Consider the following 7,942-nt stretch of genomic DNA (forward strand, 5'->3'; position numbering starts at 1 on the left):
TATTGTATCATGATAATTTATTTGCTAAAATGTATTAGGATATTGTATCTTAACTTCAAGGTCCAAGATTCATATATACATTATCTTCTTGTGTTAATTTTCATTAAATCCGATAGTAACCAGTATTTATTACCATTTTATGACATGGGAACCTCACAAAAGGACGCAAAAAGCAACAGATTGATGGACCTTTTGTGATGCCACTTATATCAATTCTAATTTTAAGTTGGATTATTAGTTTGATATTTCTTTTTGATTATCAGAAAATGATCCGGAGGTTGGAACTTGTAAAGGAGAAAAGCAAAAGCAGGGACTGCAAATTTTCGTATATTAGATAAGCAGGGACTGCAAGTTTTCTGTTGGAATGGAATCATGAAATCTAATTTTGTAGGAATGGAGTTATGAATTCTAATTATGTTGGAATCTAAACTACAATTTGGTTTTGTTTTCACATAAATTGATGCTTGAAGAACGGACCACAAAATTGAAAGTGATTCTAAGCAACATTATTCTTTTAGAATGTATTAGTGTCGTTGTTAGACTTTGATATTTTCTTTCCCGTTTTGAAAGTTTATTTAGTTTTATTCTTTGACAATAAATGTAATTCTTAACAATTGTTACCCGTATTCTATAAGAAATAATGTATTTTTTGTTTTTGTTCTTCAATCGATTGTTCAAGAATTTGTTATTCTACAAGAAGTTTTTAAATTCATGATCAAGAAATAGGTTCAAGAATATTTTTATTATTTATGGTTCAAGAATATTTTTATTTTTTGAATATACTCATAAACATATTCTGTCAAAATGTGTGAATTAAAAGAATTATAATTCGTAAAATTGGATTTTTAAAATTAATAGAATATATGACCCCTTAAAATATGCAATTTTCCTTTATTAAATCTATATTAATTGACTAAAATACCCTTATAATCAAATTAGACGATATTTTCAATTATATTTAATTTAATAATATATATTAATAACTTTTTTAAAATAAACAAAATTGATTGGCCCACATTTATGGATACAATAACACAATAATTACTTTGAATAAAATAACCTAAGCTTATATATATATATATATATATATATATATATATATATATATATATATATATATATATATATATATATATATATATATATATATATATATATATATATTAAAATATGTTTTTTGCATGTTCATCAAAGTGGAAGTATAAGAAAGAAAGAGTTGTTTTTGTTTTTTTGTTCTCTTTCACGTCAACAATATTTTTTTTTCACATATCAAACGGGCAAAAGAGGAAAATAAGAAAAAAACAATTTGATTTATACACTTGGACAAGAACATAAAAACAAAAGAGAATTTTTTGAGTTACACTACCTGGAGAGATAAAGAAACAAAAAAAAAAGTTTTTTTTTAATTGCTTAGTATTAATTGTTGCAAATCAAGAAGGGAAAAGAAAAAGGATAATTTTTTTTTTGTTGTTGTCTAAAAACACAAAAATAAAGAAGCGGGCCGATTTCCATATAAAACCATAACTGAATCGTTATATATAATATTAATTAACCTTTTGTGATTTGGTATTCTACTAGGTAAGTATTTGGATTCACAATTTCACCACCAAAGTTTTACAATTTAACCACCAAACTTTTACACTTTCTCTTTTCATCCCTATGACATCGTCTTCTTTAGCCAATCAAAACGCCACCGCCATTCACCTACGTCCTCTTTTTCAACAAAAAAACCTCTGATGTTACATTCTTCCACTTTCTCTGATAGCACATGCCTCCTCCGCTGCTTCTCAAGCGGTTGTCATCTCCGGTAGAATTGGAATTCCAGTCCTCCTCCGGTTAGGTCGGCTTCTTCGTCTCCTAAGAACCGACAGAGCGAAGATCTGCTTCAAAGACCGACTACAAGTCGGATACTACATCTTCATGGGCTGACAAATTCGAGAACGATGCGGTTTTGTGCTTCGTTTTTATTGTTCGATTTCTTCCATGGCCGATGCTTCTTCTAACCTCAGCCGTATACTCTTTCAGCCGATCCTTCTATTCTTCAAGGTAGGTATTTCATATGTGTTATTAGTTAGAATTGCTTTAACATCTTCAATAAACACAATTTATATTTCCGGGTCACTATTGAGTGTTGAAATCTTTAGCTCTAACTCCAAGATCGTGTTCTCTTATTTCCATATTTAACTGTTTGTTTATCTACTTGTTTAAACATTTAATCAATTTCATTATTCTGATACATTTCGTTATATCTTCCAAATGGAAAGTCTCAACAAGGTTATTGCTTTTCTATGACAAACCTGCCTACAAGGTATTCGATGAAATGCCTGGGCCAATTAAGCTGCTCATTTCAGCTTATTTTACATGATTCTTTACTTTATTATGTTTGTTTGATCATCGTTTTTTAATAAGTTGTACTTGTTCCATGTCGCTAAAAGTTATGAATCAATCTTGGCTCATGACTATATGTCCCTCATATTTTGAAGCATCAGTTCCCAAATGGAACTGGAGATCCCCGTTCCGTTGCCTTCCAAATTTTGATCTCCATATTGTTGGTGATTTTAGTGTCACCATGTCATTTTAAATAACTGGAACAACCATGTAAGTTAAGGGGTTTCATGATTTGTACTCTAATATATGTATGGGGGTTGTGCGGAGTGCACACATGTATAAGAGCGAATCAGAAGCCGGTTCGACGACTAGTCGGGGGTCCGGGGGCAGCGCCCCCGGGTCCGGGGTTTCCAAAGGGACATCATCCCTTTAGCCGGGTCTAGGGGCAGCGCCCCTAGCGGGGTCCAAGGGGCAACTCGTTAGTTTTGGTAACCCTAAATCCTCATTAAATCCGGATTAACATTACTTGATTCCAAAGCAACTAATGACGGCCCAAACCTAATGAAACCCTAATCGTGTTTAATATATAAACAACTCTTCCTCTACAAAAGTGGGTTACGATCTTAAGCTCTCGTTTTGATCATACTTTCACAGAATCCTCTAGCATATTGGCTTACGTCTTCTGTGCGTAAAAACGTAAGTGTCCACTTGGATTATCCTAGGCTGAATTTCTTGTAACCCAGGCATAGGGTAGAAATACCAGTTCAGAAAGTGATATCACGATCCAAGTTGGTATCCAGATCTCCACCACAAATCCTATATTTTCCAAACACATATGTGGCTAGAAGTCATCGGCCTCAGGTAAGGTCCATATTCTATTATTGATTTAAACCCTAGATCGATTGAAGCCTTAAATCAAAGTTTTTCTCCATATATGATTGTTACATCAAGTCCGACTTTGTTTTGCTGCTTAAGATGGACCATTTGTTTCTCTATTTACATTTCAGTTAATAAAAATCTTTTCTTATTTGGAATCAGCTTCAACTTTACATTATCCAACTTTTTAGATCCTACATATTTGCAAAAAGTTAGATCTATTATGCTTATCATATTTTTTTTTTGAAGATGTTGATGATGTTGATTTCCTTGGTGAGAGACAGAAGTGGAAAAGATGGCAATTGAAGATAGGAATAAAAAAATTTATAAAGAAGAAAGATACAAGTATATTTGTACCGTGTTTGCAAAATTTGAACTACACCTGGAAAGAGATAGATATGTTGTTGGTGTGGGAGATTGACCTAATATTGGATTTGGAATAGTAGTGGATACATCTGATGGTAAAACTTCAAGCTACCAATACCATTTGTGCTTTGCTTCTTGAACTAATGGTATCTTTAAAGTTTGTTAGTCTTTGGCTGGGGATGCTTATAATGAAATCGTTTTTTGCTTTGAGTGGGGAGTATGCAAATAGGATAATCGAACCATAGGTAAATCCTATTTTTTTAAATATATTTTCTGAGATGTGTGCATATTCATTGCCTTATAGATATTGATGCGACCTTGCTCTTTCTCTATCCGTAAACTTCACTCGAACGTCTAGCTATCACTGCAAGATCACAAAGAACAGAGGCCGTCAGCCGCTTTCTGGGAGGAGCTCCCGGAAGAACGCTCTGACGGTCAAGTTAGAGGGTGTTTTAGGGTTTGTGTGTATTCTCTCTAGAAAGCCCAGAGAACTTACCTCACAGGTCTGAGAGCACATCCTTTTATACCTAGCGCTCCTGCCTGAGCCGTACAAGACAGGATCGCCTTTGGGGAGACAGGATCAGAGGCGCTGATTGGAGGGTCGTGCGCCTTCAACCACTAGAGCGCTCTCATTGGCTCCGACGGTAATGCTCTGATCCTTTTGTTTGTCTCCTGACCGTATCTTTTGTCTTGGAGCAAGGAGCGCCTCTTGGCGGGCGCAAGCCTTCTGCCTGCGCGCTTCGCTCTCGGGGACGCCAGCAGGCACTAAGCCTGCTGGGCTGAGCCTAGTTTGCGTGCCGGAATCTTGGGCTAGACGCGGTTCTGCTGTGCTGCCCTAGGCACGCCATCAAGTCCCCCAGTCCAGTAGCCGTAGTGTTGCAGTGCTAGTTACGGCGTTCTGGGCTTAATTAACTGACGCGTGTCGGTTTTTCTTTATCCGCCACTCCATCCTTAATGGCGACATGACTGGGCATGATGACTGGCAGTTATGTCATTGTGCCAGACATTTTAATGTCCCGCCTCCTCCACTTCTATATAAGGGTATTTGCACGGTTTCTCTTGCCTCATCTGTTTCTCCTCCTCTTTGTGTTTATCTTCCATTTTTCTTTCTGGCAAACCTTCCCGGAGTCATTCCATCCGCCGCCGAGTATCGTCAGTTGGAAATCACTTATGGCTTGTCTTCCTTAGAGGGTGTGGAGTTTCCCTCTCCTGGCTCTAGCATCTCTTCCCCCTGGTAAGACTGGGGTTTACTTGAAAACCCTAGACGCTGGTATACGCTTTCCTCTAACGGATTTTCAGGAGGAGGTCCTCCAGAAAGATGGTTGCAGCCTTCAGATGTTGACTCCCAATGCAGTTAACAAAGTGGTCGCATTTGAAATGATCTGCAGGGCCAACGGGTATCTTCCGGATTACTTCGTCTTCAAGTTTTTCTTCTGATTTTTTGTTACCGGAGATAAATGCACCTTCTCGTTCCGGCGAGGGGGACACGCCTTAGTTCCCGAGAGGCGTACCCCCAAAAATTGGCAGGATAAATGGTTGTGGGTGAATCAGGAGCTGGTTGGGAGTGGTCGCTATCGTGCCCGTGCTTTCGCCGATACCATCCCTAAGCTCTTCCCCCACAACCAGGGTGTCGCCGACTACTTGAAGAGTGTGCAGGTATCCGCTGAATAGTACTCCGAGGCGCTTCTTTCTGGGGTAGGGATGAGCCCCTCTTGGAGGCGGCGTGGCAAAATGGCGGTGTTCTTCTCCGTTGTTGATGGTGAGTGTTGTATCCCTCTTTTCCTTTTCGTCCCCTTATTACTCCTGTGTTATTTATATTTCTGTTCTGCTTTCCCTAGGTGTTGGGTCTTCTCTGTCCATGGATGAGGTGCTGCGAAAACGTTATCGGGGCAAGTTGGAGTTTTGCGAGGTGGATCTGGTCGATCGGCTTCCTCCACCTCACCGGATAGATCAGCTTGCTCTAACCGTTGCCCATCCCGTTCCTCCGACAAGTTCATCGGCGTCCGAGGAGAATCCACTGCATGCTCGCCCCATTTCTGTTGTCATTCCCCTCGGTGACGTTCCTTCTTCCTCCATGGAGGATAGTGAGGACAAAAAGGAGGGAATCATCGCTGATGTCCGGTGGATGCAGGCGAAACAAAAAGCTGTACAAGCCATGCATGAGCCAGTTACTGGCGCGCCCACTACTACCAAGAGGGTACATACTAGGCGCAACTTTTCTCGCCTGCTGAGTTATATGAATTCCACACCAACTGGTGTGGTAGTGATCCCTGATGACGACATGCAACAGTCTGAAGGGATCAACAGGGCGACTGAACAGCCCGCTATTTCAGACTTCTCTTATATTCCTTCTCCAAGTGTTCCGTTTGTTCCTTCAAAGTTTTCTCCAGCAAAAGGTTTTGGTGTCCCTGGACAAGCTGCAGTCTCCAAGGATGGTGGTTCTGGAGATGATGCTTCTGAGTCTATTGTTTTTGTTCCATCCTGGGATCTTCACAATGACTCTCGACTCTCTGTGCGCGCCAATGCTTTGGAATTTTCGCGTCACGCCTTTCCTCCGACTACAGTTGGAGATATGGAGGCGATGGGTAACCCTGCCCTTGCTCACAATATGGACTACGCTGCCGCGCAGGCCATGTTTTATCTTGTTGCAGATTCCTGGCGCGTCCATACCCTTGGCGAGATGGAGACCACGCATGCTGCCTGTGGATCACATGTGGCAAGTGTAACAACGCAAATTTTCAAACAAATTTTTCATTTTAAAAATAAAGTATTTTCATTCAAAACAAGGCATAAATAATTTAAATGTCATGTCAAATACAAATTGTCTAAATCCCAAGATCATAAAAACATCCTTCAGTGTGTACAGATCATGCCGGCGCCTTCCCACGGTCCTCGCTAGTACCTGAAACACATACATAACAACCGTAAGCATAAATGCTTAGTGAGTTCCCCAATATACAACTTACGCACATACGCCTTTCCAGGCCCTGACCTTCCGGTCCATGTGTCTCAGGGGACTTCCGTCCCTGCTGGGTAAACCTTCCGGTCCTACCCACGCCGACCTTCCGGCCCATAGCACAACGCCTTCCGGCCCATAACATAATCGCCTTCCGGCCCATAACATAATGCCTTCCGGCCCATAATATAATCGCCTTCCGGCCCATAACATACATAACACATATAACATATAACTTACCACATATAGCACACATATCACATATCATATCTGACCTTCCGGTCACACAGTCAAACCCTTCCGGGTACAGTATAGTGAGAAGACTCACCTCGTGAATACTGAAAGCTAGCAAATCCTGAAATCAATCGTGCTCGATCCGCCGAGCTACAATCTCCCTATAACATCATATGTCTCTTATTAACACTTTTATCTTCAAAGTTTAACTGTCCTTAAGAAGTCACACGTAGGTCAACTCCGGTCAACGGTCAACAGTCAACGGTCAACTTGACCGGACTCGGCGAGTGCTAGAGCGACTCGGCGAGTCTAGACGTCCTCACCAATTTTCTAAGATTCCCCTTCTACTCGTCGAGTATCCTCCTTGACTCGACGAGTTACTCCTGGAAGAATCGCGGGGCCACCCCGACTCAACTCGCCGAGTCTGAAGAACAACTCGAAGAGTCCCAGTTAATCTTCAAGCTACTCGCCGAGTCTGTTCATCGAACTCGGCGAGTCCATGCCATGCAACCGCTCAAACTGCTTCCTAAGGTCAGAACTGCTCCGACCATTCATAGGTTTGGCCTTCCTAGACTGATCCATCACGTAAGGTCCTCATTTCGGTGCTCATGATACACCCCATGACTAATAATTTACATTTTGACCTAAGGCATAAGGATTCCAATCCAAAACCTCCATCAATTCCCGAAATGCTCAGGCATGGGACATTCTGGACCTCCAAAGGTCCCAATACAGGGTTCCAATCGTTTGGGGGACTAGGGTAACATTCAATCTAGTCACAAAAGGGTTCCATAAACCCTAAATCCATATACACATCAACATAGCAGAGTATACTCGAATTCTTACCTGGATGATGTACTCTCTGTGTCCCCAATCCTCAGAACGTGACTCCCCTTGTTGTTCCCTTAGCCAAGCCTTTCTCTTCCTTGCACAACAACTCTTCCAAAATCAACAATGGCCTTTAACCTTGCTCCAGACGCTCACAATCAATTTAGGGTTTCTCTCAGAAGGCTAGAGTGAACAATGACGGCCAATAAGTCCCTCATATACGTCCCAAACCTGAACGGTTAGGGTTTTCGCTAAACAGCGCAAACTCGCCGAGTCCATATCTGGACTCGTCGAGTCTAGTCGCGAACCCGCGACCAGGTCCGCGATCCTACTCGGCGAGTCTAGGCTCCAACT

Source organism: Lactuca sativa, chromosome 7, assembly GCF_002870075.4.
Source record: "Lactuca sativa cultivar Salinas chromosome 7, Lsat_Salinas_v11, whole genome shotgun sequence".
Lineage (NCBI taxonomy): Eukaryota > Viridiplantae > Streptophyta > Magnoliopsida > Asterales > Asteraceae > Lactuca > Lactuca sativa.